The sequence below is a fragment of the Bos indicus x Bos taurus genome, chromosome 7, assembly GCF_003369695.1.
Source record: "Bos indicus x Bos taurus breed Angus x Brahman F1 hybrid chromosome 7, Bos_hybrid_MaternalHap_v2.0, whole genome shotgun sequence".
Taxonomy (NCBI): Eukaryota; Metazoa; Chordata; class Mammalia; order Artiodactyla; family Bovidae; genus Bos; species Bos indicus x Bos taurus.
The window spans coordinates 7,724,773-7,742,418 of NC_040082.1; the positions used below are offsets into that span (position 1 = coordinate 7,724,773).

General features: G+C 38.2%; 1 long non-coding RNA gene across 2 annotated transcripts in view; it reads right to left on the reverse strand.

Moving 5' to 3' along the window:
- LOC113894956 overlaps nucleotides 1-17,646 on the reverse strand; it is a 255,105-nt gene that overhangs the window by 204,544 nt on the left and 32,915 nt on the right. The gene's annotated exons all lie outside the window — the stretch shown is intronic.

Sequence of the window (17,646 nt, forward strand, 5' to 3'; positions counted from 1 at the left end):
AGAACTCCCATCTGAATGACTGCTTCTTAATGGAGGGATGAAAGGATATGACGGACGCAGAGGCCATGTCGGACAAGCGTCTCGGTGGGGAAATCTGCCAACCGGACAACGCCTCGCCCAGGGAATAAGGAGCAGTTAGAACCACCTTATTTTCAAATGGCCACCATGACAAGAGCTGTTAAGTATTAAACAGATGTCTGCTATCCGTGATTGCATTTGGATCTCACAACTTAGCGGTGTCAGTAGAACTAATGACTGAGACAGATAAAGTGGCTTACTTCCTGCATGGATTAAGATTCGGTATGAAAGCCAAAATAAAGTGCTGCACACCTGCCACATTTGAGAAAACACAGCCATAATTCCTAAGATGCTTATCTAAACTTTCTGGTCTTATATTCTCAAATGGATCAGCTGAAAAGATTTCAGATATTTGTAAGTTAGACAAAAATCACAAAAACTTCTTTGGGCATCGGTTTCAAATCTCTTACTCAGGCTAGCTTCAAAATTACACTTAATATGGCACCAGCATGTGTGATCCAATAAGATTACTGACATATATTAATTACTGTAAAATGAAACAAAACACTGACTTAGACTGAATAAAACAGTAGTTTTAAAAAAAACCTAGTTCCAGTTCTATTCAACATGTCTTGCTTTTCATTATACAGTGTAAACTGATAAATAGACATTAGTCCATATTATCAAAAATGTATTCTATGAGTGGAAATTGCATCTTTAGAAAAACACAAATATATAGTTAATTGCCATAAGTATATAAAATAATTGGAGTGATAAAAAATTTTAATTAAAAATTATGCTTTCAAAAACTGAAAGTAATATTGGGACACACTCAGAATAATGGAGGAATTTCCACAAAAGACAAAGACTTTTGGGAAAAGAGAATATTTTAAGGAATATGAAAATAGATATAATAAAATAACTATCAGAGATAGGTTAGGAGTTCATATTGCCTGAAACAAATGGTACTTAAAGAGAATGTAGCTCATTAAAATGCAAAGGACATGAAGACAGCAACAAGGTAAGCTCCTTGACATCTCTCCTGGCAAGATATTTTTAGATCTGACTCTGAAGTCAATCCAACCAATGCAAAAATAAGCAAATGAGACTATATCAAACTAAAATATTTCTGCATAGTAAAGGAAATTATGAAAAAAATTAAAAGGCAACCTATTAAATGGGAAAAGATATTTATAAACCAGGTATCTATTAAAACATTAATACTCAATATATATAAAGAACTCAACTCAACAATCAAAAAAAATCAAACAACTAAATTTAAAAAATGGACAAAGGATCTTAGTAGATATCTTCAAAAGAAGACTTACAGATGGCTAACAGGCACATGAAAAGATGCTCCATATTACTCATCATGAGGAAAATGCAAATCAAAACCACAATGAGATATTACCTCACACTTGATAATAGTTCTGATGGCTATTATCAAGAGAACAGGAAATAATATGTGTTGCTGGGGTTACAGAGTAAAGGGAAACCACATGCATTACTGGAGGTGATGTAAACTCTTTCGGCTTGTGTGGAAGCTCCTCAAAATATGAGGAATTTGGAGGTTCCTCAAAAAAATTAAAAGTGACTATCACATGATCTAGCAAATCCTCTCCTACGTACTTACTGAAAAAAAAAAAAAACAACAGTAATTTGAAAAGACACTGTTATTTATAATTGCCAAGATACGGAAACAACCTAAGTGTTCATGTGTCCATTGATAAGTAGATGAATGGATAAAGATGATGTGTTTTATATATATACAACATCTTATATATAACATCTTCAGTAACATGGATTGACATAGAATGTATTGTGCTAAGTGAAATAAGTGAAACAAGTCAGGCAGAGAAAAAAAAATACCATATTATTTCATTTATATTCAGAATCTAAAAGTCAAAAAAAATGAACAAACATAACCAAAACAGAAATAGACTAAAAGACACTGAGAATAGAAAGGCAAACAGGTTGCTGCCAGAAAAGACAGGGTGGAGGGGGTGAGTGAAATAGGTGGAGATTAAGAGGTACGAATTTCCAATCACAAAATAAACAAGTCACAAGGATAAAACGTACATTCACAATCATCGTTTTGTAATATATTGAAATATTGAATTACTGTGTTTACACTTGGAACTAACAGGGTGTTACACGTCAATTATACTTCAATTAAAATATATATATATAAATAGATATATATATATATTACTTGAAATATATAGGAAGTGAGAAAATTTATCAAAATGCTAATGATCATTATCTCTGGGGGTGGGGATTAAGGCTGATCGTTTATTTTTACTTATGGTTATATGTTATTGATATTTCTCCCGTCAATCTTGATTCCAGCTTATGCTTCAACCAGCCCAGCATTCCACATGACGTACTCTGCATATAAGTTAAACAACCAGGGTGACAATATACAGCCTTGATGTACACGTTTCTGAGGCTGTATATTGTCACCCTGGTTGCTTAACTTATATGCAGATTACATCATGAGAAATGCCGGTGATCCAAATCACTGCCAGTGACCCAAAATCACTGCAGATGGTGACTGTAGCCATAAGATTAAAAGGCACTTGCTCCTTGAAAGAAAAGTCATAACCGACCTAGATAGCATACTAAAAAGCAGAGACATTACTTTGCCAACAAAGGTCCGTCTAGTCAAAGCTATGGTTTTTCCAGTAGTCATGTATGGATGGGAGAGTTGGGCTATAAAGAAAGCTGAGTGCCAAAGAATTGATGTTTTTGAACTGTGGTGTTGGAGAAGACTCTTGAGAGTCCCTTGGACTGAAAGGAGATCCAATCAGTCCATCCTAAAGGAAATCAGTCCTGCGTATTCATTGGTAGGACTGATGCTGAAGCTGAAACTCCAATACTTTGGCCATCTGATGTGAAGAGCTGTCTCTTTAGAAAACACCTGATGCTTGGAGAGATTGAAGGCAGGAGAAGGGAATGACAGAAGATGAGGTGGTTGGATGGCATCACCGACTTGATGGACATGAGTTTGAGCAAGCTCCAGGAGTTGGTCAAGTACAGGGAAGCTGGTGTGCTGCAGTCCATGGGGTCTCAAAGAGTCAGACATGACTGAGTGACTGAAGTGAGCTTAACTGATGCTTTTATGTATTTCTGGTTGACTACAATGAACATGTATTGCTTGTAAAATCAGAAATAAAACAATAGATCTCATGGGAAATGAAAAGAAAAAAGAAATGGTTGACTGTTTACAACAAACTTTGAAATTATATTCTTGAATTTGCATTAAAATCAAGTATATTTTTAAGTTTATATTTTCCCCATTTTTAGTATATGTGCTTTTGGGAGACATGGGAATATAATGACATCAAGCACTTTTATAATGCAATCTAGTCATTCTATGACATATAGGTGTATGAAACCATCACGTTGCACACATTAAATATATACAATTTTATTTGTCAATTATACCCAAATAAAGGTTGGAGACAAAATAAATACTGCCAAAAAGATATATGTATCTCTATGTTTATTGTAATATTATCTACAACAGCCAGGATATAGAAACAACCTAAGTGGCCTTTCATGGATGAATGGATAATAAAGATGTACATACACACACGGTGGAATATTAGTCAGCCATGAAAATGAATGAAAGCTCAGCATATGTGGCAACATGGGTAGATATCAAGGGTATCATGCTAAGCAAAAAATGTCAGTCAGAAAAAAACAAATACCATTCCTTATGATTTCATTTATATGTGGAATCTAAAAGAAAGAGAGAGAGAGAAAGAGAATAGTGAACAAATAAAACAAAATGCATAGATACAAAGGACAGAATGGTAGTTGCCAGAGGGAGAAGGATTGAGGAGTAGGTGAAATGGGTAAAAGTGATCTAGAGGTATAAACTTCTCATTATAAAATGAACAAGTTTTGAGGATGCAATGCACAGTATGGCAACTACTATCAATAACACTGTATTGCAAATGTGAAGGCTGCTAAGAAAGTAAATCTTAAAAGTTATCACAAAAGAAAGTTGCAATTTTTTATGGTAATAGATGGTAACTAGACTTATAATGGTTATAATTTGTATACAAATGCTGAATTATTAAGCTATACACTTGAAGCTAATGTAATAGTGTAATGTTAACTACACTTTAGACTCATAAACATAGAAAACAAAGGCATTCGCTCTCTAAGATATATGGTGGAAAATTTTTTTAAATAATTCTTTAAAATATTTTCCCACAATGATATAATATCTGTGGGATGCCCCAAAAGAAGTTATTACAGGGAAGTTCATAGCGATACAGATCACCTAGAAGAACTAGAAGTAGAAGAACAAACGAAAGTTAAAGTTAGCAGAAGGAAGGAAATAATAAAGATCAGAGAGGAAATAGAGATTTAACAACAATAGAAAAAAATCAATAAAACCAAGAAATACTTCTTTGAAATGGTAAACAAAATTGACAAACCTCTGGTTAGGCTCACCAATAAAGAAAAAAAGATTACCCAAATGAAATGAAAAAGAGAAACATCAACTCTTACCACAGATATACAGAAAACCATAAGAGAATACTATGAACAATTATATGCCAGCAAATTAGACAATCTCGAGAAATGGACAACTTTCCAGAAACATTTGTTATTTAGTCACTAAGTTGTGTCCAACTCTTTTGCTACACCATGGACTGTTGCCCACCAGGCTCCTCTGTCCACAGGATTCCTGGCCCATGAAAACTGAATCAAGAAGAAGTCAATAATGTGAACAGACTGATCACTTCCGCAGCTGCTAAGTCGCTTCAGTCGTGTCTGACTCTGTGTGACTCCACAGATGGCAGCCCACTAGGCTCCCCCATCCCTGGGATTCTCCAGGCAAGAACACTGGAGTGGGTTGCCATTTCCTTCCCCAATGCATGAAAGTGAAAAGTGAAAGTGAAGTCGCTCAGTCATGTCCGACCCTCAGCGACCCCATGGACTGCAGCCCACCAGGCTCCTCCGTCCATGGGATTCGCCAGGCAAGAGTACTGGAGTGGGGTGCCATTGCCTTCTCCAGACTGATCACTAGAAACTAAATAGAATATATAATTAAAAAAAAAAAAATCCATACAAACAGAAGTCCAGGACCCAGATGGCTTCACAGGAAAATTCTACCAAACAAACAAAGTAAAATTTTTACTGATCCTTCTCAAACTCTTCCAAATGATTGAAGAGGAAGGAACACTCCTAAAGACATTCTATAAAGCCACCATCACCCTGATACCAAAACCAGACAAAGACTCCATCAAAAAAGAAAATTTCAGGCCAATACCTTTGATGAATATAGATGCAAAAATTCTCAACAAAATATTAGCAAACTGAATCCAACCACACTCAAAAAGGATCATACACCATGAAAGATTCATCCCAAGTTCACAAGGATGGTTCAATGTACACAAATCAATCATTGTGATATATCACAACAAAGGAAAAGACTAAACCATATGATCATCCTCAACAGATGCAGAAAAAGCACTGACAAAAATCAACATCTATTTGTTCCAAAGTGGATACAGAGGGAATATATCTCAACATAATAACAGCTGTTTATGGCAAAACCACAACCAATACAATTGTTTTGATGAAAAACTGAAAGCCTTCCCACTGAAATCTGGAACAAAAACAAGGATGCTGACTCTCACCATTTCTCTTCAACACAGTATTATAAGTCCTAGCCACAGCAATCAGACAAGAAAAAGAATTAAAATGTATTCAAACAGGAAGGGAAGAGGTTAAGTTGCCATTATATGCACATGACGTGATAACTATACACAGAAAACTCCAAAGACTCCACACAAAAGCTAGAGACATGATAAATACATTTAGCAAGGTAGCAGGATACAAGATTAACACACAGAAATTGGCATATTAATTTCTTTACACTAATAATGAAATATCAGAAAAGGAAAGTAAAAAGTAATAACTTTTAAAATTACAAACAAATAAACAAAATGCTTAGTCATAAACCTGACAAAGGAGGTGAAAAATATATGCTGAAAACTATAATACATTAACAAAGTAAATTAAAGATAATTTAAGGAAATGGAAAGATAACCCATACTCTTTCATTAGAAGAATTAATATTGCTAATATGGTCATAGTACCCAAAGCAATATACAAATTTAATGTGATTTCTATCCAATTACCCATGACATTTGCCATAGAATTAGAACAAATAATACTAACATCTATATGGAATCATAAAAGACTCAACTGCCAAAACAATTCCGAGGAAAAAGAACAAAGCAGGACATGTAACCCTTCCAGAATTCAGACAATACTACAAAACGAAAGTAACCAAAGCAGTGTGGTACTGGCACAAAAACACACATATGGATCAGTGGAACAGAAGAGAGAGCCCAGAAATAAACCAGTGCCTGCCTGCCTGCCTGCTAAGTTGCCTCCATCGTATCCAACTCTTTACAACCCTCTGTCCATGGGACTCTCCAGGCAAGAATACTGGAGTGGGTTTCCACCTTCTCCTCCAGGGAATCTTCCTGACTCAAGGAAAGAACCTGCACCTTTGCAACTCCTCATTGCAGGGGGATTCTTCACTGCTGAGTCAACAGGGAAGCCCCATAATGTGCTAAGTTGCTTCAGTCATGTCCAACTGTTTGTGACCCTATGGACTATAACTTGCCAGGATCCTCTGGCCATGGGATTCTCCAAGCAAGAATACTAGAGTAGGTTGCCATTTCCTTCTCCAATACACCTATGGTCAATTAATCTTCAACAAAGGAGGCAAGAATATAAAATGGGGAAAAGACTGTCTTTTCAACACATAATGCTGGGAAAGTTGGACAGCTGCAAGTAAATCAATAAAGTTAGAATACGCATTAAAATAAACTCAAAATGGCTTAAAGAATTGAAGATAAGACACCATAAAACTTCTAGATGAGAACATGGTCAAAACATTCGCTGACATAAATCATACCAATGGTTTCTTAGGTCAGTCTCCCAAGGAAATAGAAACAAAAACAAAAATCAGAAAATGAGACCTAATCAAGATTATAAGCTTTTGTATAGCAAAGCAAAGGAAATTCTAAACAAAATGAAAGGAAAACCTTCAAGATGGGAGAAAATATTTGCAATCGTTGTGACCAAAAAGGGCTTAATTTTCAAAATGTGCAAACAGCTCAAACAACAACAAAAGAGAACCCAATAAAAAACTGGGCAGAAGATGTAAATAAACATCTTCTCCAAATATACACGTGGCCAATAGGCACATAAAAAGATGCTCAATATCCCTAGTTATTCAGTTCAGTTCAGTTCAGTTCAGTTGCTCAGTCATGTCTGACTCTTTGCAACCCCATGAACTGCAGCATGCAGGACTCCCTGACCATCACCAACTCCTGGAGTTCACTCAAAATCATGTCCATCAAGTCGGTAATGCCATTCAGCCCCTCTGCCGTCCCCTTCTCCTCCTGCCCCCAGTCCCTCCCAGCATCAGAGTCTTTTCCAATGAGTCAACTCTTCACATGAGGTGGCCAAAGTATTGGAGTTTCAGCTTCAACATCAGTCCTTCCAATGAACACCCAGGACTGATCTCCTTTAGGATGGACTGGTTGGATCTCCTTGCAGTCCAAGGGATTCTCAAGAGTCTTCTCCAACACCACAGTTTAAAAGCATCAATTCTTCAGTGCTCAGCTTTCTTTACAGTCCAACTCTCACATCCATACATGAACACTGAAAAAACCATAGCCTTGACTAGACAGACCTTTGTTGGCAAAGTAATATCTCTGCTTTTCAATATGCTGTCTGGGTTGGTCATAACTTTTCATCCAAGGAGTAAGCGTCTTTTAATTTCATGGCTGCAATCACCATTTGCAGTGATTTTGGAGCCCAAAAAAATAAAGTCTGACACTGTTTCCACTGTTTCCCCATCTATTTCCCATGAAGTTATGGGACCAGATGCCATGATCTTTGTTTTCTGAATGTTGAGCTTTAAGCCAACTTTTTCACTCTCCTTTTTCCCTTTCATCAAGAGGCTTTTGAGTTCCTCTTCACTTTCTGCCATAAGGGTGGTGTCATCTGCATATCTGAGATTATTGATATTTCTCCCGGCAATCTTGATGCCAGCTTGTGTTTCTTCCAGCCCAGCGTTTCTCATGATGTACTCTGCATATAAGTTAAATAAGCAGGGTGACAATATACAGCCTTGACGTACTCCTTTTCCTATTTGGAACCACTAATTATTAGAGAAATGCAAATCAAAACTATAGTGAGGTACCACTTTACACCAATGAGAATGGCCAGAATATAAAAGTCTACAAGTAACCAATGCTGGAGAGAGTGTGGTGACAAGGAAACTCTCTTACACTGTTGGTGGGAATGTAAGTTGGTACAGCCAATATGGAAAACAGTATTGAGATTCCCAGAAAACTAAAAACAGAATTACTGTATTATATAGGAATCCCATTCCTGAGCATATATCTGGACAAAACTGTAGTTCAAAAAGATACATGCACCCCTATGTTCACAGCAGTACTATTCATTATGGCCAAGACATAGAAACAACCTAAATGTTTATTGACAAATGAATGAATAAAGATGATGTAGTACATACACAGAGTAGAATACCACTCAACCATAAAAAAGAACAAAAGAAAGTCACTTGCAAAATAGATGGAACTAGAGATTATCATACTAAGTACAGTAAATCAGAAAGAAAAATAAGTACCATATTATATCACTTATATGGGGAATCTAAAACATGACACAGATGAGCTTATATATGAAGCAGAAACAGACTCACAGACATTGAAAACAGACTTGTGGTTTCCAAGTCATTTGGCATACAAACTATTATATATAGAATGGATACAATATTTACAAACTATTACATATAGAATGGATGGACAACAAGTCCTACTATATAGCACAGGGAACTACATTCAATATCCAAGGATAAACCGTAATGGAAAATAAGAAAAAAGAAAAAAATACACACACACATGTATATCTGAGCCACTTTCTGTACAGAAGAAATTATCACAACACTGTAAATAAACTATACTTTCAGTGAAAAAACGAATTTGTTGTTGTTGTCATTCAGTCGCCAAGTCGTGTATGACTCTTTGCCATCCAACCATCTCATCCTCTGCCACCCTTTTCTCCTTCTGCCCTCAATCTTTCCCAGCATCAGGGTCTTTTCAAATGAGTCAGTTCTTCACATCACGTGGCCAAAGTATTGGAGCTTCAGCTTCACCATCAGTCCTTCCAAAAAGCATTCAGGACTGATCTCCTTTAAGAGTCACTGGTTGGATCTCCTTGCAGTCCAAGGGACTCTCAAGAGTCTTCTCTAGCACCATAGTTAGAAAGCATCAATTCTTGGGTGCTCTGCCTTCTTTACTGTCCAGCTCTCACATCCATACATGACTACTAGAAAGATCACAGCCTTGACTATACGGACCTTTGTCAGCAAAGTGATGTCTTTGCTTTTTAACACATTGTCTAGTTTTGTCGTAGCTTTCCTGCCAAGAAGCCACTGTCTTCTGATTCCATGGCTGCAGTCACTACCCATTGTGACTTTAAAGCCCAAGAAGAGGAAATCTGTCACTGTTTCCATGTTTCCCCTTCTATTTTCCATGAAGTGATGGGACCAGGGGCCATCATCTTAGTTTTTTAATATTGAGTTTAAAGATTCAAATTATCAATGCAAAAAAAAAAAAAAAGCATTTTCTTCATATGCTTCCCTGAATACTTCAGGCAATCACGTCAAGGATTAAGACTAATGTAAGAGAAACCTGAAGCCCTCTCCCATTTTACCCCTAAAAACTGATAATTCCAAAAATCACTTTTTAAAAAAAATTTCTAAACATCTTACTAATATCCATAACTTATTTTTATTGCAAATACATTGGCAAAACCTTTTATTGGACCATAGCTACACCTATAGTTTAAAATTCATGCTATCTGGGTAAACACTTGGGCCTAATAAATACCTGCATATACCCATTGACTATGCCAAAGCCTTTGACTGTGTGGATCACAACAAACTGTGGAAAATTCTTAAAGAGATGGGATTACCAGATCACCTGACCTGCCTCCTGAGAAATCTGTATGCAGGTCAAGAAACAACAGTTAGAAGTGGACATGGAACAACAGACTGGTTCCAAATCAGGAAAAGAGTACATCAAGGCTGTATGGTGTCCCCCTGTTTATTTTATCATGAGAAATGCTGGACTAGATGAAGCACAAGCTGGAATCAAGATTTCCAGGAGAAATATCAATAACCTCAGATATGCAGATGTCACCACCCTTATGGTAGAAAGCGAAGAACTAAAGATCCTCTGATGAAAGTGAAAGAGGAGAGTGAAAAAGTTGACTTAACATTTAAAAAACTATGATCATGATGATGGCATCTGGTCCCATCATTTCATGGCATATAGCTGGGGAAACAGTGGAAACAGTGAGAGACTATATTTTGAGGGGCTCCAAAATCACTTCAGATGGTGACAGCAGCCATGAAATTAAAAGACGCTTGCTCCCTGGAAGAAAAGTCCATGGGGTCACAAAGAGTCAGACAAGACTTAGCGACTGATCATGAATGCAGTCAAATTACAAAAAAAAGAAATCCAGAATGACCACAACATAGAAATAAAGTGGAAGAAAGGGAAAGGAGATTGAGAGGTACAGAGATGAAAGATGAGACTAGAGAAGTAAATAAGGGTCAGATCAAGGGCCGTGTAAGGTTGTTTGAATTCTCCCAAGAGAACACAGATGAACAGATGAATACTGAAGCAGGACAGAGACCTAAGTTTTCCCTGAGAAAGAAAACTGACTTCAGTGTGCAGAACATACGAGAGGGGGAGGGTCTAGAATCATGGAAATAAGTTAATATTCAAACTTGTTCTGTGTTTACTTCAGAATAAATTTCAGTTCAGTTCAGTTCAGTCACTCAGTCGTGTCCGACTCTTTGTGACCCCATGAACTGCAGCACGCCAGGCCTCCCTGTCCATCACCAACTCCTGGAGTTCACCCAGACTCACGTTCACTGAGTCAGTGATGCCATCCAGCCATCTCATCCTCTGTTGTCCCCTTCTCCTCCTGCCCCCAATCCCTCCCAGCATCAGAGTCTTTTCCAATGAGTCAGCTTTTCGCATCAGGTGGCCAAAGTATTGGAGTTTCAGCGTTAGCATCAGTCCTTCCAGTGAACACCCAGGACCGATCTCCTTTAGGATAAACTGGTTGGATTTCCTTGCAGTCCAAGAGACTCTCAAGAGTCTTCTCCAACACCACAGTTCAAAAGCATCAATTCCTCAGTGCTCAGCTTTCTTCCCAGTCCAACTCTCACATCCATAAACGTTCAAGTAAGTATTAAACAATCAGAACTCACTAGCTAACCACTGAGTACTCTGAATTACCGAGTTAAAATGCAGTGCCTTAACTGTTACACTTAATAATTGCACTGTCTGTAATCTAAGTTGTTTACTATCTGAGATTTCACATTCAGAGAATTGATTAAATTGGGTAACTCCTCTCTTGGATGGAAGCAGTAACCTTCAATAGAATGCTAACTACCTCTGAGAATTATGTTTAACTCAGACTTTCTTTGCCACAGGCAGAAGTAATTGATTTTAGACTGGGTGAACTGTTTCTTAATGCACATTCCCACAGGGAGAATGTCATTTTAATAAGATGCTTCTATAAGCCACACGCTACTTAAAATATATGATTTCCCCTTTGTCTTCATAAGCAAAACCTGAAGGAGCCCTGCTTGTCCTTAAGGACAACTGGGAAGTAACACAATACTGAGTTGTCAATCTGCAAAGTATCTCTTTGCCAATTCATCTATCCATGCTTTGCTTTTGGCTGTAGCTATAGGTTTCCTAGAAAACACATTTATGTTCAGCTTTCTTGAACATCACTAATTTGACCTAAGTCTGCTTGCATTGGTCTTTCAGCTGTTCTCTTGATTTCATGACTTGCTGTTTTGCTTTGTTACCACTGCTGCTGCTAAGTCGCTTCAGTTGTGTCTGACTCTGTGTGACCCCATAGACGGCAGCCCACCAGGCTCCCCCGTCCCTGGGATTCTCCAGGCAAGAACACTGGAGTGGGTTGCCATTTCAAGAACACTGGAGTGGGTTGCCATTTCCTTCTCCTTGCTACCACTAGGACACAGCTAAAAATAAAAGTATCCAAATAATTGGATATTGCGGAGAGGAGGTAATACAACATAATCTCAGAGACTGAGGCAAAAGATGGAGTCTTTTAAAAATATAATGGATTGATCAGTCAAATTCTGATGTTGAGTCACAGACCTGACTCAGTGGAGTGTAAGCACTAAGGGCTACTCGAGACTATTAGCTGAAGAGTGGGGGAAACTGTTTATACATGTATTTCTAACCATGTTTATATAACCATATTTTAAGACTTTCATTTTAATGTATGCTTTCCAACTCACAAAATTATAGTAATGTCATATATTATGTTACATTTATTTATAAATTCATAAGTGTCCATATATTTGGGACTAGATTTCCTATATAATACTGTTAATGTTATGTAATCAAATTTACCACTGATTTTTCTTACTATGCAGCATCTAGTTTACAAAACCCCCACAGATAGCCTATTTCATAGGCATTTACAAAATTAAAAATAGCTGCTTTAAACTTTCCTAATGATGGCTGGTATCATAGTCCTTTGAAAATAATCATGAGAAACTTTAATCCCTCCCAAACTGCAGATGATAACCTGGTTTATTTTACAAAGTACAGAAATAAAAAAAAATTTAAATGCATTAATTATACATTTATCTTAATGGCAGCTGGAAAAGTAGAGCTAGCACATGAATTCAATGGACAATCACAGGCCGGGCACGAGGACCTGGCTTGCCAACCCCAAGGATAAGGCCATCCTGGACATGGGGCAGCCTGATCTCATAAACTACTTTCTTTTCCCTCGTGGAACAGATAGAGCTTCCCAGAAGCCAAGAGCTCACTGTTACTCAAACCTGCACCCCCTACTATCTCCATCATCCTGGAGGTGTGGGCGAAGAGCTGGCCCCTGGAACCACCTTTCAGATTTTAGCTCCAAGAAGCAGCCTGTACCATTTCTATCACCCCAAGATCATGTACCCAGATTCCAACATTTACAAGAAGTCACTCATCTACACACAGAGAGAGTTCATGGGAGGCAGCCCTCAGAGCAAGCCCTTCATTGAGGAACTCATCACCAAATTATCCAAGTTCCCTGCATCCCAGGCTCCGGACTCCAATCAAATGGCCAAGGTCAAAACTGCCTTCTGGTCTGCCCCCCATGACTCTTCATTGTGGAGACAGGATGGAGGAAGCAGACAACATCTCACAGGGAGGCAGAAGAAGAGAAGGAAGAGGAGCAAGATAATGACTCCAGAGAAAAGAATGAAGGCTTTCAAAGAAGTGCTAGAGAGAGAAACTCAGTAAGGCAATGTCCAACTTGGGAAAGATGGTCTTAAAAAATAAGAGACAGAGAAATCACTACCTTTCCAGAGGGTACCAGTCCATACTGGACCAGACACCCTTTCCATACTTCCCTGTACCGTAGAAGGTCTAACTGTTCTCTCTCTACTTATGGCAGAACCACGCTGAGCTGACAATAATTCTCAGACTTTAGCTTATAAGGCATGAGAATGGAAGCCTAGACCTCCAGATCTATCCCTATGAAATACTGCTGGTGACCAGTTAAGGGCAAACCAAGTTGCCTCCAGGTTTGACAGGTGCTTGTCAGCAGAGGCCTTCTCATGGGTATCTTCCATGCCTTCTGCAGCCCTGGGGTTGTGGGACATGGGCTTTTATCCCCATAATAAGGGAGCAGTCCTCCTCCTCTTATCCCTGGCACTGACTGTACAGGGCAAACCCAGTCTGGACTCAAGCACACACAGCATTTATGTTTGTGACCTCTCCCTGTCTCTACTCCCAAGTGAAGGTTCCCAGAAGAAACTAAGGAAAAATAAATATGATGCTTAGAGGTCAGATCTATTGGCTGTCTTGACCACTGGATGGCTAGAACCTTTAGCACTATAAGGAGGAGGGTGATAGTGAGAAGCAGCCAGACAGGCAGAGAAAGTTCCAGAAGCCTGTGTGCCCCCAAGCACCCCTCCTCACCTCACCTTTTACAGCTCCCCCATCACCTGGACCTCTAGCTTCTCAAACTCTATAGCAAGAGCAAACTCCAGCTCAAGGAGACCTCAAAAAGGCAGGCCGCCCTGCCTGTCTATCTAGTTTGCCTTGTCCTCTACTTGCAATGTGAGAGCTGGACTATAAAGAAAGCTGAGCACTGAAGAATTGATGCTTCTGAACTGTGGTGTTGGAGAAGACTCTTGAGAGTCCCTTGGACTGCAAGGAAATCCAACCAGTCCATCCTAAAGGAGATCAGTCCTGAACATTCATTGGAAGGACTGATGCTGAACTTGAAACTCCAATACTGCAGCCACCTGATACAAAGAGCTGACTCATTTGAATAGACCCTGATGCTGGGAGAGATTGAGGGCAGGAGGAGAAGGGGACATCAGAGGATGAGATGGTTTGATGGTGTCACCGACTAAATGGACATGAGTTTGAGTGAACTCTGGGAGTTGGTGATGGACAGGGAGGCCTGGCGTGCTGCGGTTCATGGGGTCGCGAAGAGTCGGACACGACGGAGCGACTGAACTGAACTGAACTACTTGCACCTCCCAAGCTTCAAAGACTCTCACTCTGAACTTGTGGCTTCCCCTAAAACCTTGGCTTAGAGCGGAGGTGTCATGTAAACCAAACCCTTGCTCACCATTAGTCTCCAGGCGATGCAGCTACAATTCTACCTTCCAGTTCCAGCCCAAATCACGGGCAGAACCCAAGCCTTCAGACCCCCTTGGATGGTATCGAGAGGCCTGGCGACAGGAGCATTTCTGAGTGTCCCGGCTCCCAGGTCCTACTCATACTCAAACCTAAAGTACACAATTTACTGGGCCTCTACTCCTTCACACTATATCTCACCTAACTCTCTGCCCTACCTTAATCACACTCCCAGCTTTTCTGCTTTACAATATGCATTTGTATATAATTATATGTCGATATGGCTATATAGATGGAGATAAAAATAGAGATCTCTGAGTCTGTATTTTACTGTCCAAAGCCTGGGCATGATGCATATGATAACGATGGGGAGGAGGGGGCACTCTGCTTAGAATTACAGGTTGCATTTTGTTCCCTTAAAAAAAAAAAATATATATATATATATATATAGAGAGAGAGAGAGAGAGAGAGAGAGAGACAGACAAACAGACAGACAGACAGATAGATGTACAAAAATGTTAGAAACAAATGGTTACCATTATATGCACACACACATTCTGTTGCTCTGCAGTGCTCCAACTAAAACACATATAAGAGGATGGAGGGCAACATCTCCATCATAACGTGAGCACCAAGATATCAGTTCATGCTTCGTATCTTATCCAGTGATGGGAATTAAACTTAAAAAAGTTATCTCCCAGCACAACACGGTGCCTTTGATAATGTCTGCACATTTTTTACAAAATGCTTACCTGAAAAAATATTATTATTATTGAGGTACCTAAAAGTTAAGTGAGTTCCATTAATAATTGTATTTTCAATTTTCTCCTCACCAAATGATCTATTTTCATGTGCTTCTAATCGTGAGAGTGTACTTAAAAATGCTATAGAGTGTAGTGCTAAAGAGATGGCACATTTCCTATTGTGCAGTAACATAAAATCAATGGCAGCCAGTCATACAAGCCTTTTCAATTTCCATCGCACATGGTATACAGCCTCTGGTTCAGTGGATAATCCAATTGTAAACAGTGACTCACTGTTAACAACTCTGGAAATAGGATTAGCAATTTCTAATTTCAAAGTGAACCTATTTCATTTTGTCCTGCAAATAAAAACAATGTATTCAGAGATTTAGCTTTTCAGATTTCAGAACTTCCCAGAAACAAAAATGTTGGACACAAATTTTTACAGTACTGATGCTATTATTGGAAACTATTGAGTATATGTCCTTAATAGCTTTTTAATAGCTTGGTACTAAAACAATGATGACAATGGTAGTAATAATAATAAAAATAAATTGAAGTTTAATCAGATTAAACTTAAAACTTGCATTGAAACAAATTAATTGAATCTCTGAAAACTTAAAATCTTGTATCTACTACTCAATGTAATCAGGAGAAGAATAAAAAATTTATGTAATACTAGAAAGCTTCATTTCCAAAACAAAAGTTTTAGGTAAAATTTTGGGCATCTGGTGTGTCTCAGAACACAGTTAAATTGAATCAGTAACCGTGTAATTTTTGTGAATTGTTTATTGTACCATTCTAAAACCTATTTTCCCCTACCTTATCTGTGAATTCCTTTAGAACATTGCCTCGATCGAAACCTATATCTCTACACTGAGTTATAGACTCTCTCAACTCCCTATTCCAAAGTACAGAGGATGGTGGCTTTATTCCGGTTCAAGAATACATAAGTGTCACTGTGGAAGGCCATAGGGTCTCTGTCAATAACACTCACTCTTGGCTTTTAAAAAATGTTCGTGCTTGAACCTTACACTCAGGGATTTCTCTAATTGGCCTGGTTCCAAACTGCTAATCTGTGTTTTTTAAACTCTACAGATATTTATATCCTATACAGCTATAGTGGGAAACACTAACCTGGATTAACCAGGGAAGGGTTACTCTTCAAAAGGAAGCCTTAGGCCATGTAACTGGGAATTAGAACCACAATATTTATTGTCCAAGCTGGTAGCAAGAAAACTGTACTGACTCCAAAGGGCAAATAAGATCAATCAAGAGATAGAATAAAGTTAGGGGACAGGAAAGTCACAATTGCAGACTGGAGGAGTTTTGTGGAATAGTTTTTATGACTTGTTATCATTAGCAAAAAGTGGATAACTTGAACAAGCCATTCCAAGTTGAAAAAACTAGGAATAAATATCTTCCTAGCTCCTCCTATGTGAAACCTGATTACCTGTCCAGACAATGAAATTATACTATCCTAATAGTGAAAGTTCTGTATTTTCCTTTGAAGTCATTAATCACCGACCTGGTTCACATTATTTTGATATGGGTAAATATTCACTAATGAGATTAGAGAAGGTCTGTGTCACTTATAAGCTTATGGTAGAGAAGTTAAAATAAGAACTCCATGTCCATGACTGACCAATTCACTTTTAAAATCCCACTCACCTTAAAATGTATAAAGTACTTTTATAGATCTGTACTCTCACTGGATTTTGGAAGCCACTAGAATTCATTCATTTATCCATCTTTTATTCTGTATTAACTATATTTGGTAAGTAATATACAAGGCACTAGACACTCAGAAAAAGTGTCTATAATCATTGTCCTCAAAAATCTCACACTCTCATAAACTAAGTAAGAGTTCCACAGCTATTAAAAAGTATATACAATACTGCATAATTAGTGATATGTTGGAAGATAAGAACAAGGTGTGAGGAGGGCAGGCACAAAAGAATTTAACAACTGCGGTTGAGAATGGATTGCTGAGGACCATCAAAATGCTTTTGAAAGGAGATTGTATTTATAGTAATTCTTGAAGCAAAGAAGAGGGTTAAGTCATTATAGTGCAAAGTCACAGTGCAAAAACTCAAACAACATCATTAAGC